Here is a 26,746-nt window from a genome sequence, read left to right as displayed (position 1 = left end):
AGGAGTGGCACACAAGCCCTGACTGAGGCCAATATTTTTCTCCCACTGATTGATGGAGTTTTTTTTTTAAGGTAGATTTTAGAACCCAAATCAAGCAAAAAAATAAATAGGCTTGCTATGGCCCACTGAGTGAGAGATGGCACACACAGGAGTGGCACACAAGCCCTGACTGAGGCCAATATTTTTCTCCCACTTATTGATGTAGTGTTTTTTTTTAAGGTAGATTTTAGAACCCAAATCAAGCAAAAAAATAAATAGGCTTTCTATGGCCCACTGAGTGAGAGATGGCACACACAGGAGTGGCACACAAGCCCTGACTGAGGCCAATATTTTTCTCCCACTGATTGATGGAGTTTTTTTTTTTAAGGTAGATTTTCGAACCCAAATCAAGGAAAAAAATAAATAGGCTTTCTATGGCCCACAATTTGAGAGAGAGAGGTGGCACACCCAGGAGTCAAGACTGGCACACAAGCTGAAAGGGCAATATTAATCTCCCACTGTTTTTTTTTTATTTATTTTTTTTCAGGGAGACTTTAGAAACCAAATAATAAAATAAAAAAAATAAATAAATAGGCTTTCTATGGCCCAATGAATGAGAGATGGCACACACAGGAGTGGCACACAAGCCCTGACTGAGGCCAATATTTTTCTCCCACTGATTGATGGAGTTTTTTTTTTTTAAGGTAGATTTTCGAACCCAAATCAAGGAAAAAAATAAATAGGCTTTCTATGGCCCACAATTTGAGAGAGAGAGGTGGCACACCCAGGAGTCAAGACTGGCACACAAGCTGAAAGGGCAATATTAATCTCCCACTGTTTTTTTTTTTTTTTTTTTTTTCAGGGAGACTTTAGAAACCAAATAATAAAATAAAAAAAATAAATAAATAGGCTTTCTATGGCCCAATGAATGAGAGATGGCACACACAGGAGTGGCACACAAGCCCTGACTGAGGCCAATATTTTTCTCCCACTGATTGATGGAGTTTTTTTTTTTTAAGGTAGATTTTCGAACCCAAATCAAGGAAAAAAATAAATAGGCTTTCTATGGCCCACAATTTGAGAGAGAGAGGTGGCACACCTAGGAGTCAAGACTGGCACACAAGCTGAAAGGGCAATATTAATCTCCCACTGTTTTTTTTTTTATTTTTATTTTTTCAGGGAGACTTTAGAAACCAAATAATTAAAAAAAAAAAAAAAAAGGCTTTCTATGGCCCACTGAATGAGAGATGGCACACACAGGAGTGGCACACAAGCCCTGACTGAGGCCAATATTTTTCTCCCACTGATTGATGTAGTGTTTTTTTGTTAAGGTAGATTTTAAAACCCAAATCAAGGAAAAAAATAAATAGGCTTTCTATGGCCCACTGAGTGAGAGATGGCACACACAGGAGTGGCACACAAGCCCTGACTGAGGCCAATATTTTTCTCCCACTGATTGATGTAGTGTTTTTTTTAAGGTAGATTTTAGAACCCAAATCAAGCAAAAAAATAAATAGGCTTTCTATGGCCCACTGAGTGAGAGATGGCACACACAGGAGTGACACACAAGCCCTGACGGAGGCCAATATTTTTCTCCCACTGATTGATGGAGTTTTTTTTTTTTAAGGTAGATTTTCGAACCCAAATCAAGGAAAAAAATAAATAGGCTTTCTATGGCCCACAATTTGAGAGAGAGAGGTGGCACACCCAGGAGTCAAGACTGGCACACAAGCTGAAAGGGCAAAAAAAAACTGAGGCCAATATTTTTCTCCCACTGATTGATGTAGTGTTTTTTTTTTTTAAGGTAGATTTTAGAACCCAAATCAAGCAAAAAAATAAATAGGCTTTCTATGGCCCACTGAGTGAGAGATGGCACACACAGGAGTGGCACACAAGCCCTGACTGAGGCCAATATTTTTCTCCCACTGATTGATGGAGTTTTTTTTTTTAAGGTAGATTTTAGAACCCAAATCAAGCAAAAAAATAAATAGGCTTGCTATGGCCCACTGACTGAGAGATGGCACACACAGGAGTGGCACACAAGCCCTGACTGAGGCCAATATTTTTCTCCCACTTATTGATGTAGTGTTTTTTTTTAAGGTAGATTTTAGAACCCAAATCAAGCAAAAAAATAAATAGGCTTTCTATGGCCCACTGAATGAGAGATGGCACACACAGGAGTGGCACACAAGCCCTGACTGAGGCCAATATTTTTCTCCCACTGATTGATGGAGTTTTTTTTTTTTAAGGTAGATTTTCGAACCCAAATCAAGGAAAAAAAATAAATAGGCTTTCTATGGCCCACAATTTGAGAGAGAGAGGTGGCACACCCAGGAGTCAAGACTGGCACACAAGCTGAAAGGGCAATATTAATCTCCCACTGTTTTTTTTTTTTTTTTTTTTTTTTTCAGGGAGACTTTAGAAACCAAATAATAAAATAAAAAAAATAAATAGGCTTTCTATGGCCCAATGAATGAGAGATGGCACACACAGGAGTGGCACACAAGCCCTGACTGAGGCCAATATTTTTCTCCCACTGATTGATGGAGTTTTTTTTTTTTAAGGTAGATTTTCGAACCCAAATCAAGGAAAAAAATAAATAGGCTTTCTATGGCCCACAATTTGAGAGAGAGAGGTGGCACACCTAGGAGTCAAGACTGGCACACAAGCTGAAAGGGCAATATTAATCCCCCACTGTTTTTTTTTTTTTTTTTTTTTCAGGGAGACTTTAGAAACCAAATAATAATAATAAAAAAAAAAGGCTTTCTATGGCCCACTGAATGAGAGATGGCACACACAGGAGTGGCACACAAGCCCTGACTGAGGCCAATATTTTTCTCCCACTGATTGATGTAGTGTTTTTTTGTTAAGGTAGATTTTAAAACCCAAATCAAGGAAAAAAATAAATAGGCTTTCTATGGCCCACTCAGTGAGAGATGGCACACACAGGGATGGCACTCTAGCAGAAATGCCAATCTTAATCTCCCACAAAAAAAAACAAAAAAAAACAGGGACTGTCCTACAATTACTATCTCCCTGCAGTAATCTCAGCCAGGTATGGCAGGCAGCAATAGGAGTGGACTGATGCACAAATTAAATAAAAAGTGTGGACAAACAAAAAAGATAGCTGTGCAAAAAGGAAGGAACAAGAGGATATGTGCTTTGAAAAAAGCAGTTGGTTTCCACAGTGGCGTACACACAGCAATACAGCTATCAGGGAGCCTTCTAGGGCAGCCCAATGAGCTACAGCGCTGAGAGAAAAAAAAAAAAATGTAGCTTCCACTGTCCCTGCACACCGAAGGTGGTGTTGGACAGTGGAAATCGCTACAGCACAAGCGGTTTGGTGGTTAGTGGACCCTGCCTAATGCTCTCCCTGCTTGTGACGAAGCGGCAGCAACCTCTCCCTAAGCTCAGATCAGCAGCAGTGAGATGGCGGTCGGCGGGAACGCCCCTTTATAGCCCCTGTGACGCCGCAGACAGCAAGCCAATCACTGCAATGCCCTTCTCTGAGATGGTGGGGACCAGGACCTATGTCATCACGCTGCCCACACTCTGCGTTCACCTTCATTGGCTGAGAAATGGTGCTTTTCGCGTCATTGAAACGCGACTTTGGCGCGAAAGTCGCGTACCGCATGGCCGATGCAACGCTGGGATCGGCTCGGTTTTATGAGACGTCGACTTTGCCAAAAGTCGGCGACTTTTGAAAATGAACGACCCGTTTCGCTCAACCCTAGTCTCCACTCCGAGAAGGCCAATTTCATGACCAGCAACTCCCTGTCCCCGATGGAATACTTCCTCTCTGCTGGTGAAAAGGTCTTTGAAAAGAAGAAGCAAGGATGCTTCCGACCTTGAGCATCCTTTTGGAAGAGGACTGCTCCTGCACCAACAAATGAGACATCTACCTCCATGATAAAGGGTTTGTCTACATCGGGGCGATGTAGGATGGGAGCGCTAGCGAAATGTGACTTTATGGAATTAAAGGCCTTGGAGACCTCCACAGACCACAATTTGGGATTTGCTCCCTTCTTGGTAAGACTATAAAGGCACGGATGATTGACCTCGTGGAGACCAAAACATCCAACACCGCGGAGACACCATCACGTGTTTCTCAACGCAGTGATCCAGAACACTGCCCCCAAATATGCAAATGCATGTAGAGGAGCTGCGGAGACACCATCACGTGTTTCTCAACGCAGGCAGTGAATAGCCAGGCCTTTTGCAGCTCCTCTACATGCATTTGCATATTTGGGGGCAGTGTTCTGGATCACTGCGTTGAGAAACACGTGATGGTGTCTCCGCGGTGTTGGATGTTTTGGTCTCCACGAGGTCAATCATCCGTGCCTTTATAGTCTTTCTACTAGGCACTGCTCCTGATAGCCAGTTTCCTACTCCACACTGATGAGAGGAAAAAACCCCGAAACAGCTGTCTGTGGATGGATACCATGCTTGGCATAGGTGGTTTTCCTTTATTGGATGTTTTCCTTTATTGGATGCTGCCCTTCCCTTGGTTGTTCCTTCCCGGGGAAAGGCCTGGCTATTCACTGCCTGCGTTGAGAAACACGTGATGGTGTCTCCGCAGCTCCTCTACATCCCTTCTTGGTAAGGGCAACCAAGGGAGCTACCTACGTTGAGAAGTGTGGAATGAACTGTCGATAGTTGTTAATGAACCCCATAAAGCGCTGCACCGCTTTAAGAGAATGGGGTTCCTGCCAGTCCATCACAGCCTGTAGCTTGGCAGGATCCATAGCCAAACCCTGGGCAGAGATGATATAACCAAGAAATGGCAAGAACTCCTGCTCAAACACACACTTCTCCAACTTGGCGTAGAGGGAGTTTGCCCGTAAGAGGTCAAAGACTTTGCGAACATCTCTCCGATGGGAGTCGATATCTGGAGAGTAGATGAGAATATCATCCAGATAGACTACGACCGAGGTGGTGAGCATATCCCAGAAGATGTCATTCACAAAGTCTTGGAAAATGGCTGGGGCATTACAGAGCCCGAAGGACATCACAAGATACTCATAGTGCCCATCCCTGGTGTTAAAAGCCGTCTTCCATTCGTCCCCCTCATGGATGCGAATCAGATTGTAAGCACCCCGCAGATCTAATTTTGTAAATACCCTTGTCATGATCTGTACTTTTGCCCTGTCCTGCATTTGAATAATATGCCATTTGATGTATGTAACTGTTCTCTGGTTTCTATTAGCTGTAATTTATGTATTTAATTGTGCTAGGAGTTTACCTGTAACAATGTCTCCTTCCCCCAATACTTGCAGCCCTAAGCTTTAATGTAATTAAGCTTTGTCAACACTAGTGAAGGAATAGCCATTCTTCCTCTCAGCAGGTGGCTAGTCAAATGTACATACGACCTAGACTAAGTGGAGCCGACCAGAATAGAATCTTCTGGTGGACTCAGCCATTGAATAAAAGGTGTGAACCCTACCCCCTTCATGGGCGGATCCCAGGAGCTCAGACAATCCATTCTTATTTTTGAGATCAGATGTGAGTTGACCCTTGAAGGAGAAGGAGTGGGGATTCTTAGCTGAGGCAAGAGGTTGCCTATTTTTGAGATCAGATGTGAGTTGACCCTTGAAGGAGAAGGAGTGGGGATTCTTAGCTGAGGCAAGAGGTTCATGTGTGACTGCGGAAGCGAACGGAGCGAGACTTGAGCTGAGGACATATCTCGTCGTTCGTGGGATTGTTTTGGGATCCCTTGGACTCGTGTGGACTATTGCTTTGTTAGCTGGCACAAGGATTATCGGGAGGTGCCCCGAACCTGTTCTGTTGGACTAATTGTGGACTCTGTAGATCTACCTGCATGTGTTGTTCCAGCGTTCTTGATAATAAATCTGTGGAATCATCCATTGGCCTGTTGCCCCTTCTTGCTCTGCCATACACCCCGTCACAAACTGGTGGCAGCAGCGGGATCAGAGTAGAAGGAATGGAGGACAACGGCCCAACATCGGGAACCAGCACTGCTGAGTACAAGAACTGGACTGTGGTGAACTTACAAACAAAGGCCCGTGAACTGGGAGTCAGCTACAAGGGGCTCTCCAAGGAGCAGCTAATTGAGGCTTTGGAAGGAGTTCGCCTGCAAGATTACGCTGAGGAGGGATCCTCACAGCAAATGGAGGAAAGACTGCAGCCGGAGGTAAATACCCAAAAAAGTCAGTGGGTTGTATGGTACGAGGAGGAGTTGGCATTGCTGGGAGAGGAGGCCACCATCGCCGATAAGAAGGAGGCCGTTCACAGAGCTCAGGAGAGGGAGGCCATTCACAGAGCCGAGGAGAGGGAGGCCATTCACAGAGCCAAGGAGAGGGAGAGGGAGGCCATTCACAGAGCCGAAGACAGAGCTCAGGAGATGGCATTGCTGGAGAGGCAGATCGCTTTGGAAGCAGCTAGAAGCTCCAGACAGACTGTAACCCCAGCACCCACCATGAGGGAACTCCCCAGAGTGTCCCGCAAAGACTTCAAGCTGTTTAATGAGGCTTCAGGAGACATCGAGGGCTTCTTCCAGGACTTTGAGCATCAGTGTCGATTAATGGAAGTCCCGGACAGAGAGCGAGTCCGACATCTGGTGGGGCTCTTAGAGGGTGGAGCTGCCGCAGCCTATAGAGCTATGGGCCCTCGAGAGAACTGTGAGTATGCGAAGATTAAACTGACTATTCTAGAACATTATGCTGTGACACCAGACACTTACCGGACTCAGTTCCGTACTTTAGCCTGCGATGAGAAAGTGTCTTTCAAGATGTATGCCCACAGACTCAAACAAATATGTAATCGCTGGCTGGAAGCAGAGGAGGCCTTAACCTGGGAGACCTTTCTCCAGGTTATCCTAAAAGAGCAGTTTTACTTCAAGTGCCCTGCTGAGATCCGGGAATGGGTGCGTGAGAGGAGACCAGCCACTGTGGAGGAAGCTGCAGCTCTAGCTGATGAGGTTCTCACCATCAAGCCTCAGTGGAAAAAACTACTACTCAGTGAGAAAAAAACTACCCGCCCCCCAACGCTGGCAGCCCCTGGTCCTTCGGCCTCCAATATTTACCATCCCACTGGACCACCAACTCATGGTGACCTTCGTGTGACTGTGCCTCGCACTACTCCTGCTCCACCTTTGGGAATACGACATGGAGGAAGAATCCCAGAGCGCAGATGTTATGGATGTGGGCAGCCTGGGCATCTGCAATTCCAATGTCCAGGTGTTCGGAGGCAGAACCGCTACAGACTGCCTTTGCCCGTTCATTATCTACAGACCCCCTCACCAGGAGAAGGGCTGGATATAGTCCCTGATGACTTGCCAAGTGACCCGGATACCCTGGATCCCCTACCAGGAGTCTATGGGGTGCGAGCCCCAGCCACCTGTTCTTCTGAGCTTCAGCACAAACATCTACAGGAGGTCGTGCTGGATGGCCAAAAAGTTGTTGGCTTCCGTGACACTGGGGCTTTCCTCACCATAGCCGATCCCCGAGTAATTCAACCAGAAGCAATTCAAAAGGGACCAGGAATTGCTATTGAATTGGCTGGAGGCACCCAGAGATATATTCCACATATATTCCGATATGTGGAGAGTGGTACCGTAACCAAGGTATCCCCAACAGGACCTCATCAACACCCTCAAGTATGATGAGCAGAGATATTGTCTCCTGATGGGATGGCGACATGGACAGAGTAAAAGGAATGGTCTGGTGAGTTATCTGTGAAGGTAGTGTAGACCCATTCACCACTCGTACCGTAACTGGTTGCGCTAGCATAACCAGGAGTATTGCGTGACGTTGGGCAAAGGCGGAAGGCATGAAATTGCCCTCTGCCCCAGAATCCACGCAGAGCTCTACTGAGTGGGAAGATGAGCCAATATTAATTGTCCCCTTAAAGGACACTTTTGAGGCAAACGTCGCCGTATCTAGGGAACTTCCCCAGACTACCACTAGAGGCTGACGTCTCCTCAACTCAGGAACCAGGACCGGGGATTCCAGAGGTCTGGCGAAGGTGGGAGCCAGCCGAAACCTCTGCCTACACTGGGCTCGCTCTAACCTCCGCTCGTTAAAACGGAGGTCAATGCGGGTAGAGACAGTAATTAACTCCTCCAGTATGGCTGGAATCTCCCTAGTGGCCAGAGCGTCCTTAACGTGATCAGCCAGCCCCCTCCAAAATATGAGGATAAGGGCTTTATCCGACCACTTCAGCTCTGAAGCTAAAGTTCGGAAACGGATGGCGAATTGGCTGACCAAGGACTCACCCTGAGTTAATGCCAGAAGTTGGAGCGCCGTATCATGGGTGACTTGAGGTCCTAGGAAGACCTGTTTCAGAGTGCTCAGAAACAATGGAGCACTCTGCACCACATGATCGCCACGCACACACAGCGGCATAGCCCATTCCAACGCCCTGTCCGACAAGAGGGACACAATAAATCCCACCTTAGCCCGCTCTGTGGGAAAACGTGCAGCCAGAAGCTCAAGGTGAATAGAGCAATGGCTCACGAATCCCCTACAAGATCTGCTTTCTCCAGAAAATTTTTCTGGGTGCAGGAGGCGCGAAAATGTCGGAACAGGGGTGGCAGTGGACAAGGTTGCTGCAGCCACACTAGCAGCCTGTACAACAACTGCGGAAATATCCACAGCTGAGGTTGAGCTCTCGAGAGCCGCCAACCTACCCTCCAGCTGCTGGAAATACCGCAAAGATTGCTGTATGTCCGCCATTTACTAGCCAGACCCTGGCGCTAGTATTATGTTATGTTAGGTGTCATGATTTCCCAATGGCAGGGAAACAGGGACAAAACGGACAAGCTCTGGGAAGATGGTATCTTAGGTAACCGCGACCCTGAACCTAACACACAACTTAAAGTAGCTAGGGGGGGTTCCTACGTTGATTCTAGACCCCTCGTGCCAGCCGGAGATCTAACTACCCCTAGTAGAGGAATACACAGACCTGGCTTGCCTCAAGGGAATCCCCAAAAGATATAGTAGCCCCCCACATGTAATAACGGTTAGGTAAGAGGAAAACACAAACGCAGTATGAATATAGATTCAGCAAAGCGAGGCCCTCTAGCTAAATAACGAAAGATACAAAAGAGGACTTCGCGGTTACCTCAAAACCCTGAAATGCCATCCTGAAATTACCTTAACTCCGTTTATCAACTCATGATACCGGAGTGGTAATTTCAGATCACCAGAGCTTCCAGCCGCACAGGAAATATAAATGCAAGCTGGACAAAACAAATATCAAGATGCAAAAAGATCAACTTAGCTGAGTTGCAGACTTGGAGCAGGTAACAAAATCAGAGACGGTCTGATAACATTGATTGCCGGCACAAGAATGGCTGGGAAGCCAGCTTAAGTAGGAAACTCCCAATAGCCTGATGAAAACAGATGCGCTGAGAACAAAAGACCAAAGTAAGCCAGTACCAGCAGTGGCCACCAGAGGGAGCCAAAAACAGAATTCACAACAGTACCCCCCCCTTAAGGAGGGGGCACCGAACCCTCATGAGAACCACCAGGGCGATCAGGATGCGCCCTATGAAAGGCGCGGACCAAATCAGAGGCATGAACATCAGAGGCAGTCACCCAAGAATTATCCTCCTGACCGTATCCCTTCCATTTAACCAAATACTGAAGTCTCCGTCTGGAAATACGAGAGTCCAAAATCTTTTCCACAACATACTCCAATTCACCCTCCACCAGCACAGGAGCAGGAGGATCAACAGAAGGAACAACCGGTACCTCGTACCTCCGCAACAGCGACCGATGGAAGACGTTATGAATAGTGAAAGATGCTGGTAGATCCAAACGAAAAGATACAGGATTAAGAATCTCCAAAATCTTATAAGGACCTATGAACCGAGGCTTAAACTTAGGAGAAGAGACCTTCATAGGGACAAAGCGAGAGGACAACCACACCAAGTCCCCAACACGGAGACGATGACCCTCACGACGATGACGATTAGCAAACTGCTGAGTCTTCTCCTGAGACAACTTCAAATTGTCCACCACATGACTCCAAATCTGGTGCAGTCTATCCACCACAGTGTCCACTCCAGGACAATCCGAAGATTCCGCCTGACCAGATGAAAAACGGGGGTGAAACCCTGAATTGCAAAAGAAAGGAGAAACCAGAGTGGCAGAACTGGCCCGATTATTGAGGGCAAACTCGGCCAACGGCAAAAAGGCGACCCAATCATCCTGATCAGCAGACACAAAACACCTCAAATAAGTCTCCAAGGTCTGATTAGTTCGCTCCATCTGGCCATTAGTCTGAGGATGGAACGCAGACGAAAACGACAAATCAATGCCCATCCTGGCACAAAATGCCCGCCAGAACCTAGACACAAATTGAGATCCTCTGTCAGAAACGATGTTCTCCGGAATACCATGTAAACGAACCACATTCTGAAAAAACAAAGGAACCAACTCCGATGAAGAAGGCAATTTGGGCAAGGGTACCAAATGAACCATCTTAGAAAAACGGTCACATACCACCCAAATGACGGACATCTTCTGAGAAACCGGGAGATCCGAGATAAAGTCCATGGAGATGTGCGTCCACGGCCTCTTTGGAATAGGCAAGGACCTCAACAATCCACTCGCCCGAGAACAGCAAGGCTTGGCCCGAGCACAAATATCACAAGACTGCACAAAGGTACGCACATCCCGAGACAGGGAAGGCCACCAGAAGGACCTGGCCACCAAATCTCTGGTACCAAAAATTCCAGGATGGCCTGCCAACACAGAAGAATGAACCTCTGAGATGACTCTACTGGTCCACTCATCTGGAACAAACAATCTCCCAGACGGACAACGATCAGGCCTATCAGTCTGAAACTCCTGCAACGCACGTCGCAAGTCTGGGGAGACAGCAGACAAAATCACTCCATCCTTAAGGATCCCAGTAGGCTCAGAATCACCAGAGGAGTCAGGCTCAAAACTCCTAGAAAGAGCATCAGCCTTCACATTTTTCGAACCCGGCAAGTATGAAACCACAAAATTAAACCGGGAGAAAAACAACGACCAGCGCGCCTGTCTAGGATTCAGACGCCCGGCAGACTCCAGGTAAATCAGATTCTTGTGATCAGTCAAGACCACCACCTGATGTCTAGCACCCTCCAGCCAATGACGCCACTCCTCAAATGCCCACTTCATAGCCAAGAGCTCCCGATTACCGACATCATAATTTCGCTCTGCGGGCGAAAACTTTCGAGAGAAAAATGCACATGGTCTCATCACTGAGCAATCGGGACTTCTCTGCGACAAAACTGCTCCTGCTCCAATCTCGGAAGCATCAACCTCCACCTGAAAAGGAAGCGAAACATCAGGCTGGCGCAACACAGGGGCAGAAGCAAAGCGGCGCTTAAGCTCCCGAAAGGCCTCCACAGCCGCAGAGGACCAATTGACAACATCAGCACCCTTCTTAGTCAAATCAGTCAAAGGTTTAGCAATACTTGAGAACCCAGTTATAAATCAACGATAGAAATTAGCAAAGCCCAAGAACTTCTGAAGACTCTTCAGGGAAGTAGGCTGCGTCCAATCACAAATAGCTCGAACCTTAGCAGGATCCATCTCAACAGAAGAAGGGGAAAAAATATACCCCAAAAAGGATATTTTCTGAACCCCAAAGATACACTTTGAACCCTTTACAAACAAAGAATTAGAGCGCAAAACCTGAAAAACCTTCTTAACCTGTTGAACATGCGACTCCCAGTCATCCGAAAAAATCAAAATATCATCCAAATACACGATCATAAATTTATCCAGGTATTCACGGAAAATATCGTGCATAAAGGACTGAAAGACTGAAGGAGCATTAGAAAGACCAAAAGGCACTACCAAATACTCAAAATGGCCCTCGGGCGTATTAAATGCGGTTTTCCACTCATCTCCCTGCTTAATCCGCACCAAATTATACGCACCCCGAAGATCGACCTTAGAGAACCACTTTGCCCCTTTAATACGAGCAAATAAATCAGTCAATAGTGGCAAAGGATACTGGTATTTGACTGTAATCTTATTCAACAGGCGATAATCAATACAGGGCCTCAAGGAGCCATCCTTTTTACCCACGAAAAAAAAACCCGCTCCTAAAGGGGATGAGGATGGACGTATAAGTCCCTTTTCCAAGGACTCCTTAATATATTCCCGCATAGCAGCATGCTCAGGCACAGACAGATTGAACAAACGACCCTTGGGAAACTTGCTGCCTGGAATTAAGTCTATAGCACAATCACACTCCCTGTGGGGGGGAAGAGAACCAATTTTCGGCTCCTCAAAAACATCAGAAAAATCAGACAAAAATGCTGGAATTTCAGAGGGAGTAGATGAAGCAATAGAAACCAAAGGTGCTTCCCCATGAACCCCCCGACATCCCCAGCTTAGTACAGACGTTGTCTTCCAGTCCAGGACTGGGTTATGAGTTTGCAACCATGGCAGTCCAAGTACTAAGACATCATGCAAGTTATGCAGCACAAGAAAACGAATGACCTCCTGATGATCAGGAGTCATGCACATAGTCACTTGTGTCCAGAATTGTGGTTTATTCCTAGCCAAAGGTGTGGAATCGATACCCTTCAGAGGGATAGAAACTTCCAATGGTTCTAGGCTAAACCCACATTGTCTGGCAAAGGACCAATCCATAAGACTCAAGGAAGCGCCAGAATCCACATAGGCATCCACAGTAATAGATGACAATGAACAAATCAGAGTTACAGACAAAATAAACTTAGATTGTAAGGTGCCAATTGCAAAAAAGTTATCAGCCTTTTTTGTGCGTTTAGAGCATGCTGATATAACATGAGCAGAATCGCCGCAGTAAAAGCACAACCCATTTTTACGCCTATAATTCTGCCGTTCACTTCTGGACAGAATTCTATCACATTGCATAATTTCTGGTGCCTGCTCAGAAGACACCGCCAAATGGTGCACAGGTTTGCGCTCCCGCAAACGCCGATCAATTTGAATCGCCATAGTCATGGACTCATTCAGACCTGTGGGCGTAGGAAACCCCACCATAACATCTTTAACGGCGTCAGAGAGACCTTCTCTGAAATTCGCCGCCAGGGCGCACTCATTCCACTGAGTAAGCACTGACCATTTTCGAAATATTTGACAATATATTTCAGCTTCATCATACCCTTGAGAAAGGGCCATCAAGGACTTTTCAGCCTGAACTTCCAAATTAGGTTCCTCATAGAGCAACCCCAGTGCCAGAAAAAACGCATCCACACTGAGCAACGCAGGATCCCCTGGTGCCAATGCAAATGCCCAATTCTGGGGGTCACCCCGCAACAAGGAAATAACAATTTTAACCTGCTGAGCGGGGTCTCCAGCGGAGCGAGATCTCAGAGATAGATACAATTTACAATTGTGCTTAAAATTCAAAAAACGAGATCTATCTCCAGAAAAGAACTCGGGTATAGGGATCTTGGGTTCAGATATAGGAGCATGTATAACATAGTCTTGGATATTTTGAACTTTAGAAGCTAGAGCATTTAAGTTTGAAGCTAAACCCTGGACATCCATCTCTCAGCACTTGAGATCTAAGCCATTCAGGAGTTAAGAGGAGAGAAAAAAAAACACAGCAGATTGCAATCTTGGCTGACAGAGTCTCAGAGCAAAAAAAAAATGATGTCAGAAACTTCTTTTTTCTCTCTTTCTTCAGCCAATACGTTTAATATATTATGGCCGGCAATACTGTCATGATTTCCCAATGGCAGGGAAACAGGGACAAAACGGACAAGCTCTGGGAAGATGGTATCTTAGGTAACCGCGACCCTGAACCTAACACACAACTTAAAGTAGCCAGGGGGGGTTCCTACGTTGATTCTAGACCCCTCGCGCCAGCCGGAGATCTAACTACCTGTAGTAGAGGAATACACAGACCTGGCTTGCCTCAAGGGAATCCCCAAAAGATATAGTAGCCCCCCACATGTAATAACGGTTAGGTAAGAGGAAAACACAAACGCAGTATGAATATAGATTCAGCAAAGCGAGGCCCTCTAGCTAAATAACGAAAGATACAAAAGAGGACTTCGCGGTTACCTCAAAACCCTGAAATGCCATCCTGAAATTACCTTAACTCCGTTTATCAACTCATGATACCGGAGTGGTAATTTCAGATCACCAGAGCTTCCAGCCGCACAGGAAATATAAATGCAAGCTGGACAAAACAAATATCAAGATGCAAAAAGATCAACTTAGCTGAGTTGCAGACTTGGAGCAGGTAACAAAATCAGAGACGGTCTGATAACATTGATTGCCGGCACAAGAATGGCTGGGAAGCCAGCTTAAGTAGGAAACTCCCAATAGCCTGATGAAAACAGATGCGCTGAGAACAAAAGACCAAAGTAAGCCAGTACCAGCAGTGGCCACCAGAGGGAGCCAAAAACAGAATTCACAACAGTTAGGGCTAGCGGAACGCACCTAATGAAAGTATATATTTTGGTGCGGTTTTTGATGCTGATTTTGATGCAGTTTTTGGTGCTTTTTTGATGCAGGTTTTTGGTGCGGTTTTTGATGCGGTTTTTGATGCAGTTTTTGGTGCAGGTTTTTGGTGCGGTTTTTGATGCAGTTTTTGGTGCGGTTTTTGATGCAGTTTTTGGTGCAGCTTTTGGTGCGGTTTTTGATGCAGTTTTTGGTGCTGTTTTTGATGTAGCTTTTTGGTGCGGTTTTTGATGCTGTTTTTGATGCAGTTTTGATGCAGGTTTTGATAAGGTTTTTGGAAAATAAATAAACGGAAAATGTGCATAATTTGAATGGAAACATGCATGAAAAAACCAGACAAAAACCGTTCCTAGTTGTTTTCCGTCCGGCGGAAACAGCTTTTTTGACGTATCCTGCAAAAAACGGATGAAACGTGTGGCCATCAGGCGCAATCCGGCGCTAATACAACTCTATGAGAAAAAAACGGATCTGGCGGAAAAAAACGAATCCGGCAGGAAAAAACGGATCCGGCGGAAAAAAACGGATTTGGTGGAAAAAACGGATCCGGTGAAAAAAACCAGATATGGCGGAAAAAAAACGGATCCGACGGAAAAAAACGGATCTGGCGGAAAAAACGGATCCTGCAAATGTGCTCTGTAAGATGCGCCAATTCCGGCACTTAGCCCCTCTCTTCCCACTCCCGCGTAGCGGTGGGATATGGGGTAATAAGGGGTTAATGTCACCTTGCTATCGTAAGGTGACATTAAGCCGGGTTAATAACGGAGAGGCGTCAATAAGACGCCTATCCGTTATTAATCCAATAGTAAGAAAAGGGTTAATAAAACACACACACATTAGGAAAAAGTATTTTAATATTCTTCATTTCACCATACTTACCATACTTCAGTGCCGGCAAAAAACGCAAAATAATAAACCGTATACTACCTGTCCGCCGTAGTCCAATTAATAACGAGTGTCCCACGATGATCTCCCCTATAGAACAGTGACATCGGGTGATGTCACTGCTCTATAGGACCCTCAGTGACACACTGAAAGGAGACAATGGCTCCTGCACTGCATCACTGAGGTTACTATAGTTCAAAGTGTCACTTTATGGCAATTGCTGCATGGGAAAATTTGTCAGCCAGCAATGCCATAAAGTGAGACTAGGGACTTTTTTTTTTTTACAGCGGCAGAGGAATACAGTGGCGGAAGGACACCTTCCTCCCGTTATTGTGTTCCTGGGGCCCCTGGAGAGCGGTTGCAACAGCTGTTGCTGCTGCTCTCCACGGGAGATCATCGTGGGACACTCGTGGATTTCTGTGGACAGGGAGTATATTGGTTGTTTGGTTTTTTCATATTTTTTACAGATGACACTGGCTTCGGGGAACAAAGTGACAAGTAATGGTGAGTATGTAATCTATGTTTAATGTACTGTATGTCTATATGTATGTATTGTATGTATGTATGTATGCAGTATGTATGCATGTAGTATGTATGTAGCATGTATGTAGTATGTATGGATGTATGTAGTATGTATGTATGTAGCATGTATGTAGTATGTATGGATGTATGTATGCAGTATGTATGTAGCATGTATGTAGCATGCATGTAGCGTGTATGTGGTATATATGTAGCATGTATGTAGTATGTATGTAGCATGTATGTATGTAGTATGTAGCATGTATATAGCATGTATGTATGTATGTAGTATGTAGCATGTATGTAACATGTAGTATGTATGTAGCATGTACAGTGCCTACAAGTAGTATTCAACCCCCTGCAGATTTAGCAGGTTTACACATTTGGAATTAACTTGGCATTGTGACATTTGGACTGTAGATCAGCCTGGAAGTGTGAAATGCACTGCAGCAAAAAAGAATGTTATTTCTTTGTTTATTTTTTTTTTTAAATTGTGAAAAGTCTTTTCAGAGGGTCATTTATTATTCAACCCCCTCAACCCACCAGAATTCTGTTTGGTTCCCCTAAAGTATTAAGAAGTAGTTCAGGCACAAAGAACAATGAACTTCACATGTTTGGATTAATTATCTCTTTTTCCAGCCTTTTCTGACTATTTAAGACCCTCCCCAAACTTGTGAACAGCACTCAAACATGGTCAACATGGGAAAGACAAAGGAGCATTCCAAGGCCATCAGAGACAAGATCGTGGAGGGTCACAAGGCTGGCAAGGGGTACAAAACCCTTTCCAAGGAGTTGGGCCTACCTGTCTCCACTGTTGGGAGCATCATCCGGAAGTGGAAGGCTTATGGAACTACTGTTAGCCTTCCACGGCCTGGACAGCCTTTGAAAGTTTCCTCCCGTGCCGAGGCCAGGCTTGTCCGAAGAGTCAAGGCTAACCCAAGGACAACAAGGAAGGAGCTCCGGGAAGATCTCATGGCAGTGGGGACATTGGTTTCAGTCAATACCATAAGTAACGTACTCCACCGCAATGGTCTCCGTTCCAGACGAGCCCGTAAGGTACCTTTACTTTCAAAGCGTCATGTCAAGGCTCGTCTACAGTTTGCTCATGATCACTTGGAGGACTCTGAGACTGACTGGTTCAAGGTTCTCTGGTCTGATGAGACCAAGATCGAGATCTTTGGTAACAACCACACACGTGACGTTTGGAGACTGGATGGCACTGCATACGACCCCAAGAATACCATCCCTACAGTCAAGCATGGTGGTGGCAGCATCATGCTGTGGGGCTGTTTCTCAGCCAAGGGGCCTGGCCATCTGGTCTGCATCCATGGGAAGATGGATAGCACGGCCTACCTGGAGATTTTGGCCAAGAACCTCCGCTCCTCCATCAAGGATCTTAAGATGGGTCATCATTTCATCTTCCAACAAGACAACGACCCAAAGCACACAGCCAAGAAAACCAAGCCCTGGTTCAAGAGGCAAAAAATCAAGGTGTTGCAGTGGCCTAGTCAGTCTCCTGACCTTAACACAATTGAAAACTTGTGGAAGGAGCTCAAGATTAAAGTCCACATGAGACACCCAAAGAACCTAGATAACTTGGAGAAGATCTGCATGGAGGAGTGGGCCAAGATAACTCCAGAGACCTGTGCTGGCCTGATCAGGTCTTATAAAAGACGATTATTAGCTGTAATTGCAAACAAAGGTTATTCCACAAAATATTAAACCTAGGGGTTGAATAATAATTGACCCACACTTTTATGTTTAAAATTTATAAAAATTTATCTGAGCAACAAAACTTTTTGGTTTGTAAGATTTATGCATCTGTTAATAAATCCTGCTCTTGTTTGAAGTTTGAAGGCTCTAACTTATTTGCATCTTATTAAACCTGCTAAATCTGCAGGGGGTTGAATACTACTTTTAGGCACCGTATGTATGTAGTATGTAGCATGTATGTAGTATGTATCTATGTAGCATGTATGTAGTATGTATGTATGTAGCATGTATGTAGTATGTATGTATGTAGTATGTAGCATGTATGTATGTAGCATGTATGTATGTATGTATATAGTATGTATGTAGCACGTATGTAGTATGTATGTAGCATGTATGTAGCATGTATGTATGTATGTAGAATGTATGTATGTAGCATGTATGTATGTAGTATGTAGCATGTATGTAGCATGTATGTATGTAGCATGTATGTAGCATGTATGTAGCATGTATGTAGCATGTATGCATGTATGTAGCATGTATGTAGCATGTATGTATGTAGCATGTATGGAGTTTTTTTTTATTTTTTACATTCAACACATTAGCTGGATGATGGGACTACTACTGTCCCATCATTGGCTAATGTGTCAATCACTGTCAGTGTAGCAGGCATCGTCCGATGGGACTTGTAGTCCCATCGGACGATGCCTGCACAGAAACAAAGACCCCCGGCAGTCCACACAGAACCCCCTGGCAGGCCGTACAGACCCCGGAGAGGCCGCACAGACCCCCCGGCAGGCCGTACAGACCCCGGAGAGGCCGCACAGACCCCCCGGCAGGCCATACAGACCCCGGAGAGGCCGCACAGACCCCCCGGCAGGCACGCACACTCGCACAGACCCCGCCCGCACAGAGACACGCAGTCTCCGCCCACGCACCGCCCACACTCCATTATAGTGATTTTTGCACTGTGGGGACTCCCGATTCCGATATCACAGAAATATCGGAACTCGGTATCGGAATTCCGATACAGCGAATATCGGCCGATACCCGATATTTGCAGTATTGGAATACTCAACACTATTAGGGACTTATCCACGCAGGTGTCCCTTTGGGGCACGTACACCTCAGGAAACTTGTTGCTAAAGTGCTCAATGACTGGCTGAACTTTGAAAAGACGGTCAAAGTTGGGGTCATCTCGGGGAGAACACTGTGCATTATCATTATAATGCAAGAATTTGTGGATGGCCTCAAAACATTTCATGGCCATTTGGAACACTGGAGTGTTATACAAAACGTCAACACTCTAATATTGCCGAAGTTCTGGCTTCTTCAGTAGCCCAATGTGAAGGACCAGGCCCAAAAACGTCATAATTTCTACTGCGCCTACAGAAGTCCAGTTAGAAAAATACGACAGGCTGTATTGTGACAAAAAAAAATGTTGGGTATACAAATTTGTTTAGCCCACCATGAGGTTTACAAAATCCTCAGAGAAAAAGACTTTGAAAAAGTCTATTTCTGTGAGGTTGGTGGTGTCAAATGTGATTCTTAATTGCGCCACAAAATCAAGAATCAGTGGCTCATAATCTTCGGGGGTGAGGTCCATACAGGGTCAGGAATGGTGAGCGGTGGATCAGTTTCTGTCCTGGGGCATCTACGTAGCAGTTCGGTATCACTGGAGGATGAGGTTGAGGAGGAAAAATAAAGGAAGGTGGGATCCTCTCCCTCACTGTCAGTGTCGGAAACAAGGAAAGCATATTCCGCCTCTGCTGTTGTGGATTCTGTTTGTGGGCTCCCTCTGGTGGTTACTGCTGGTACTGGGTGACTTTGGTGGGTTGCGGCCTTTGGTTTCCACCTGTCCATCAGAGGCTGGGTGTTTCCTATTTTACCTGGCCTTTCTGTCATTCCCTTGCCGGCTATCAATGTATTCAGATGTGCTCTGTTTGGTTCCTGCCTACCTGCTCCCAGATCTTTCAGGATAAGCTAAGTGCTGATTTTCAGTTGTTTGGTTTTTTGTCCAGCTTGCTAATTATGTCTCTATGCTAGCTGGTAGCTCTAGTGGGCTGAGGTTCTCCCCATGTGCCATGAGTTGGCACATGGGTTCTTGTAATCTCAGGATGGTTTTTTGATTAGGGTTTTTTGCTGACCGCTCAGACCCCTTTTGTATCGATCTGCTTTCTAGTTTACAGCGGGCCTCAATTTGCTAAACCTATATATATCATCTCTATGTGTGTGCCTTCCTCTCATTTCACCGTCAATACATGTGGGGGGCAACTATACCTTTTGGGGTTCATCCCTCTGGAGGCAAGTGAGGTCTTTATTTTCTCTGCAGTACTAGTTAGCTCTTAGGCTGGTGCGTGGCGTCTAGAACCAACGTAGGCACGCTCCCTGGCTATCTCTAGTTGCGTTTGTCAGGCGTAGGGCAGCGGTCAGCCCAGGTTCCATCACCCTAGAGCTCGTCCGTTATTTATTTGTACCTTGCTTGTTCTGTGCTATCCCTAGCCATTGGGGATTCATGACACTCTGCTAAATACCAGGTTTAGGATGAGCAGGACATTTTTATGTGATGTTTGTGTGAGTGCCAAATTTTATTCATGTGTTTGTGCTTGGCGTAAACTTTTATCTTTGCTCTGAATAAAAAAAATCAAAAAAGCATGATGCTGGTTAGTGATGTGCATAGGACAGATGCACGGATACATTTGATAAAGTATCTCATATTATCCTTATTGAAAAAATGATCAAGTATGGGATTGACAAGGCTATGTAGGTGGATTCATAACTGGCTCAGTGATAGTACTCAAAGAGTGGCAATAAATGGTTGATCATCCAATTGGAAAAGTGTTTCAAGTAGGGTAACACAAGGCTCTGTGTGCTGTTCTCCAGATATAATTACCATTCAGCAGTTTCAGTTCGTATATTTTACAGTATAAGTTTTACGTTGCTTCGTAAGTTAGGTGTTTTGCTATTGTTAGACATATTGCTAAGTGCCATCTGCTGGTCAATATTTGTTACTCGTTATATCTGTAATTCTAATTTAGTATTCATATGAGCGTGTCTTCACTGCAGTTCATGGGTCACTTGTTCTCAGCAGCCATTTTTCTTTTCTTCATGCTGTTAGATAAGACACACATTCACTAGGCTTGTGAAAGCATCAATTTCTGACCACCACCAAACCAAACATCAGCAAACAACTGCAAACTGTGCCAGCAACTTCAGAGAAAATTACTGTGTTGTACCCACAAGTATCTGTATCTAGGTTCTAATAAACCAAGATTTGAATTGTACCAAGGCTGTGGTTCTGCATTCAAGTCTGTGAACGCTGAGTATGCAAATGGTCTTGTCTGCTCCCCATCTAGGAAAACAAAGGTAAGAATTCTCACAGCCCCTTATCAGTCAGCTAAACCTCCATTTGCCTTATGTGGAACACTCTGTCCTGGCCCAGCCTTGTTCAATATTTTTACAAATGATCTAGATAAGGGACCTGAAGGTAAACTAATCAAATTTGCAGATGATGCAAAGCAAGGAGGGATAGCTAATGCTAGAAAAGACAGAGAAAGGATTCAGAAGGTTCTAGATAAGCTTGAACAATGGGCAGCGACTAATAGAATGGTATTTAACAGGGAAAAATGCAATATTCTACATCTGGGCAAAAAAAATGAAAATTACATCTATAGAATGGGAGGAATAGAACTAAGCAACAGCACGTGTGAAAAAGACTTGGGTATACTAATAGATCACAGACTGCACATGAGTGAACAGTGTTATGCAGCAGCAAACAAGGCAAACACCGTTCTAGGATGTATTAAGAGACGCATAGAGTCTACATCACATGAAATAATTATCCCCCTCTATTCCTCCTTGGTCAGACATCATCTGAAATACAATGTCCAGTTCTGGGCACCACATTTTAAAAAAGACATTGAAAAACTGGAGCAAGTTCAGAGAAGAGCTACCAGGATGGTGAGCAGACTGAAAAGTATGTCCTACGAGGAACAGTTAGAGGATCTGGGAATGTTTAGCTTGCAAAAAAGAAGGCTGAGAAGACTTAATAGCTGTCTACAAATATCTGAAGGGCTGTCACAGTGTAGAGGGATCATCATTATTCTCATTTGCACATGGAAACACAAGAAGCAATGGAATGAAACTGAAAGGGAGAAGATTCAGATTAGATATTAACCCCTTCATGACCCAGCCTATTTTGACCTTAATTACAGCCATTTTTTGCAATTCTGAGGTAATAACTCAGGAACGCTTCAACGGATCCTAACGATTCTGAGAGTATTTTTTCATGACATATTGGGCTTCATGTCAGTAGTAAATTAAGGTCAATAATTTTTGCGTTTATTTGTGAAAAAATCTGAAATTTAGCAATTTTCAAATTTTGAATTTTTATTCTGTTAAACCAGAGAGTTATGTGACACAAAATAGTTAATAAATAACATTACCCACATGTCTACTTTACATCAGCACAATTTTGGAAACAAAATTTTTTTTTGCTAGGAAGTTATAAGGGTTAAAATTTGACCAGCGATTTCTCATTTTTACAACAAAATTTACAAAACCATTTTTTTAGGGACCACCTCACATTTGAAGTTAGTTTGAGGGGTCTATATGGCTGAAAATACCCAAAAGTGACACCATTCTAAAAACTGCACCCTTCAACGTGCTCAAAACCACATTCAAGAAGTTTATTAACCCTTCAGGTGCTTCACAGCAGCAGAAGCAAGGGGGAACCACTGATTGGGCGCACGGCAGGGCTCAGAAGGAAAGGAATGAAAAATTAGCTCCAATCGTTAGCGGACACCATGTCGCATTTGGAGAGCCCCTGTGTGCCTAAACATTGGAGCTCCCCCACAAGTGACCCCATTTTGGAAACTAGACCTCCCAAGGAACTAATATAGATGTGCGAGGAGCACTTTGAACCCCCAAGTGCTTCCACGAAGTTTATAACGCAGAGCCGTGAAAATAAAAAAATATTTTTCTTTCCTCAAAAATTATTTTTTAGCCCACAATTTTATATTTTCACAAGGGTAACAGGAGAAATTGGACCCCAAAAGTTGTTGTCCAGTTTGTCCTAAGTACGCTGATACCCCATATGTGGGGGTAAACCACTGTTTGGGCACACGTCAGGGCTCGGAAGGGAAGTAGTGACGTTTTGAAATGCAGACTTTGATGGAATGGTCTGAGGGCGTCACATTGCGTTTGCAGAGCCCGTGATGTCCCTAAACAGTAGAAACCCCCCACAAGTGACCTCATTTTGGAACCTAGAGCCCCAAGGAACTTATCTAGATGTGTGGTGAGCACTTTGAACCCCCAAGTGCTTCACAGAAATTTATAACGCAGAGCCATGAAAATAAAAAATCATTTTTTTTCCACAAAAATAAGTTTTTAGCCCCCATTTTTTTATTTTACCAAGGGTAACAGGAGAAATTAGACCCTCAAAGTTGTTGTGCAATTTTTCCTGAGTATGCTGATACCCCATATGTTTGGGTAAACCACTGGGCGCACATCGGGGCTCGGAAGGGAGGGAGCACCATGTGACCTTTTGAACGCAAGATTGGCTTTAATCAATGGTGGCACCATGTCGCGTTTGGAGACCCTTGTGCCTAAACAGTGGAAACCCCTCAATTCTAACTCCAACACTAACCCCAATACACCCTACCCTAATCCCAACTCTAGCCTTAACCCTAATCACAACCCTAACACCCAACACACCCCTAACCACAACCCTAACCCCAACACACCCCTAACCCAATCCCAACCCTAACCACAGCCCTAACCCCAGCACACCCCTAACCCTAATCCCAACCCTAACCATAACCGTAACCACAAGCCTAACCCTAACCCCAACACACCCCTAACCCTAATCTTAACCCTATTTCCAACCCTAACCCTAATTCCAACCCTAACCCTAATTCCAACCCTAATGCTAAGGCTATGTGCCCACGTTGCGGATTCGTGTGAGGATTTTTCCGCATAGATTTGAAAAATAATTTTACCTGTGGATTTGCCATGGATTTCCAGTGTTTTTAGTGTGGATTTCACCTGCGGATTCCTATTTAGGAATAAAACGCTGCGGAATCCGCACAAAGAATTGAGATGCTGCAGAAAATACAACGCAGGCATTTCCGCGCTGTATTTTTTGCACCATGGGCAGAGCGGATTTGGTTTTCCATAGGTTTACATGGCACTGTAAATGTGATGGGAAACTGCTACGAATCCGCAGCGGCCAATCCGCTGCGGATCCGCAGCCAAATCCGCACCATGCGCACATAGCCTAATTCTAACCCTAATTCTAACCCTAATTTCAACTCTAACCCTAATTGCAACCCTAACCCTAATTCTAACCCTAACCCTAATTGCAACCCTAACCCTAATTCTAACCCTAACCCTAATTGCAACCCTAACCCTAATTGCAACCCTAACCCTAAATCTAACCTTATTGCAACCCTAACCCTAATTGCAACCCTAATTCTAACCCTAACCCTAATTGCAAACCTAACCCTAGTTCTAACCCTAATTCTAAACCTAACCCTAGTTCTAACACTAACCCTAATTCTAACCCTAATTCTAACCCTAACCCTAGTTCTAACCCTAGTTCTAACCCTAACCCTAGTGGAAAAATAAAAGTAAATATTATATTTTATTTTATTATGTTCCCTACCTATGGGGTGATAAAGGGGGGGGTTTATTTATTATTTTTTTATTTTGATCACTGTGATAGAACCTATCACAGCAATCAAAATGTACCTGGAACAAATCTGATGGTCAGCAGATTCGGCGGGTGCACTGCGCATGCGCCTGCCATTTTGGAAGTTGGCGGATCCCATGGAGAAGACGGACGGACACTGGAGATCGGTAAGTATGCGGGGGTGGGATCGGACAGCGGGGGTGAGATCGGACTGCGGAGGGAGCGGACAGGAGGACGGAGGGGAACAGAGGACAGCAGATGACAGGACGGAGGACAGAGGGGAGGAGATCGGTGGCAGTGGCGGGGGCAGATCGCGGTCTCTAGCCATGGCCGATGCTATTGCAGCATCAGCCATGGCTGGATTGTAATATTTCACCAATTTTCATTGGTGAAATATTACTATTGCTCTGATTGAAAGTGAAACGTCACTTTCAACAGCCAATCAGAGCGATCGTAGCCACGGGGGGGGCGAAGCAACCCCGCTGGGCTTAAGTACCACTCCCCCTGTCCCTGCAGGTCGGGTGAAATTACAGTTAAGCCTTTCACCCGACCTGCAGGTGATCCGACCATGACGCATATGCTGCGTCACAGGTCGGATTGGCACAGGTTTACATGACGCATACGCTGCGTCAAAGGTTGGGAAGGGGTTAAAAAAAAACGTTTTGACAGTGAGGGTGATCAATGAGTGGAACAGACTGCCGCCAGAAGGCTGGACAGACATCTGTCTGAGATGGTTTAGATAATCCTGCATTGAGCAGGAGGTTGGACACGATGACCCCAGAGGTCCCTTCTAATTCTAACATTCTATGATTCCATATGGTGCAAAGGGGAGGGGGAGAAAAATAGACAGTGACAAAAAACAAGTCCTTGCCCAAAACGAGCACTGGTGTTAGTCAGTGTTGTATGTCTGATGAGTGGCTTGGTGTCTGCAGGATGCCCACATGGAGTGGTGCAAAGCACAGCATACAGATGGACAGAGTGACAGCCCTGTACAAATCCAAAGTTAGAATAAGGAAGTACAGGGCAGTCACATGCAGGTAACAGCGTATCTGCGCTCTGAATGGTGCGATCAATGTCATCATCAATCGCACCAATCAAAGATGCCCCTGGTGAGCCTGGGGTTGCCAGGCACTAGCCTATGACCGGTACTCACCAATCCTAGGCTGGATATAAGAGTTTCAGGCAATCTGATTACCTGAAACACTGAGAAAAGCTGCGATTGGCTGTTCAGGATTGAACAGCCAATCACAGCGATCGTCGCCACCCCCGGGACGACAACTCCATATGCACAGCTCCAAGATGGCACCAGAATTTTAATGCTAGCTCCGCCACCGTGGTCATGTTGCCGCAATAAAACTGAGAGGTATCCATAGGTCCCAGGTCGATAAGTACCAAGTCACAGGGACGTAGAGATATGTCTTGGGTGGTAAAGGGGATAAAGTAATAAGTAGCAAAGTGCAAGAATCTGTCCACTTCCCAAGAAGCATTAGTATGGATATTGAAAAAAAAGGGGTGTTGAAGCTAAGTGGCTGGGATTTATAGAACTCTCATTTTTTACACTGCAAACAACTGACCTGAGGTGCACTTTTGAAATGTGCAAAATGTTAATTTTTCATGAGGGTACGTCGAGTTGCATGTGTGGATTTTCCCCGCAGAATTGCATTAGATGTGGAAAATTCACAGGTAAAAAATGCACATGTGTTATATAGCACATTAGTGCATTTAATGCATTTCCGCTGTGGAAATGTATTAAAAATGCATATTGTCCACATAAGAGTGTCTCAATAAAGTTTCACCAATACCAAGCTTTATTTAAAATATGGCACACCAAAAAGAAGTAAAAACTCCAGCATCACAACGCGATAAAAAGAACTCAGCAACAACCATGGCGCAGGGTTGTAGAACTTGAGTCTCTCAGCTGCTGCTCCTTTCCTGAGCAATGATCAATAAACAACAGAGCAGGATATAGAGCAATATGAAGGAAAGACACATCAATACAAACCAATAGTACAAAACATAATACAGATCAATTCAAAATCTAATCAATTTTATAACCATCAAAAAATACATATAATATCTCCAATGTACAGTACTATGCAAACATTTTAGGCAGATTTGGAAAAAATGCTGTAAAAAATAAAAGTATCAAAAGCTTATTTTTTTGTGAACTAACAAAATGCAAAGTGGATGAATAAAAGAAATCTAAATCTAATCAATATTTGGTATTACCGCCCTTTTGTCACATCTCCAACAGGACCTGATTCTGGGAAAGCCATGACTTTTCGACAAGAGGTGGTCCAAAAATTATCCCTGTTTGGGGAATAGATGAAAAAGCTATAGATTTTTAACAAGCCATGCAAAATTATCTCTTTTTTTTGGGAGCAGCAATGGGTATCCAGTTTGGAAAGTGACATATCAATAGCTTTTAACCCCTTAGTGACAGAGCCAATTTGCAGCTTAATGACCAGGCCAATTTTTACAATTCTGACCACTGTCACTTTATGAGGCTATAACACTGGAACGCTTTAACGGATCCCGCTGA

This window comes from Ranitomeya variabilis, chromosome 2, assembly GCF_051348905.1.
Source record: "Ranitomeya variabilis isolate aRanVar5 chromosome 2, aRanVar5.hap1, whole genome shotgun sequence".
In the NCBI taxonomy this organism is placed as follows: Eukaryota; Metazoa; Chordata; class Amphibia; order Anura; family Dendrobatidae; genus Ranitomeya; species Ranitomeya variabilis.
Note: the sequence above shows the minus strand (reverse complement) of the source record.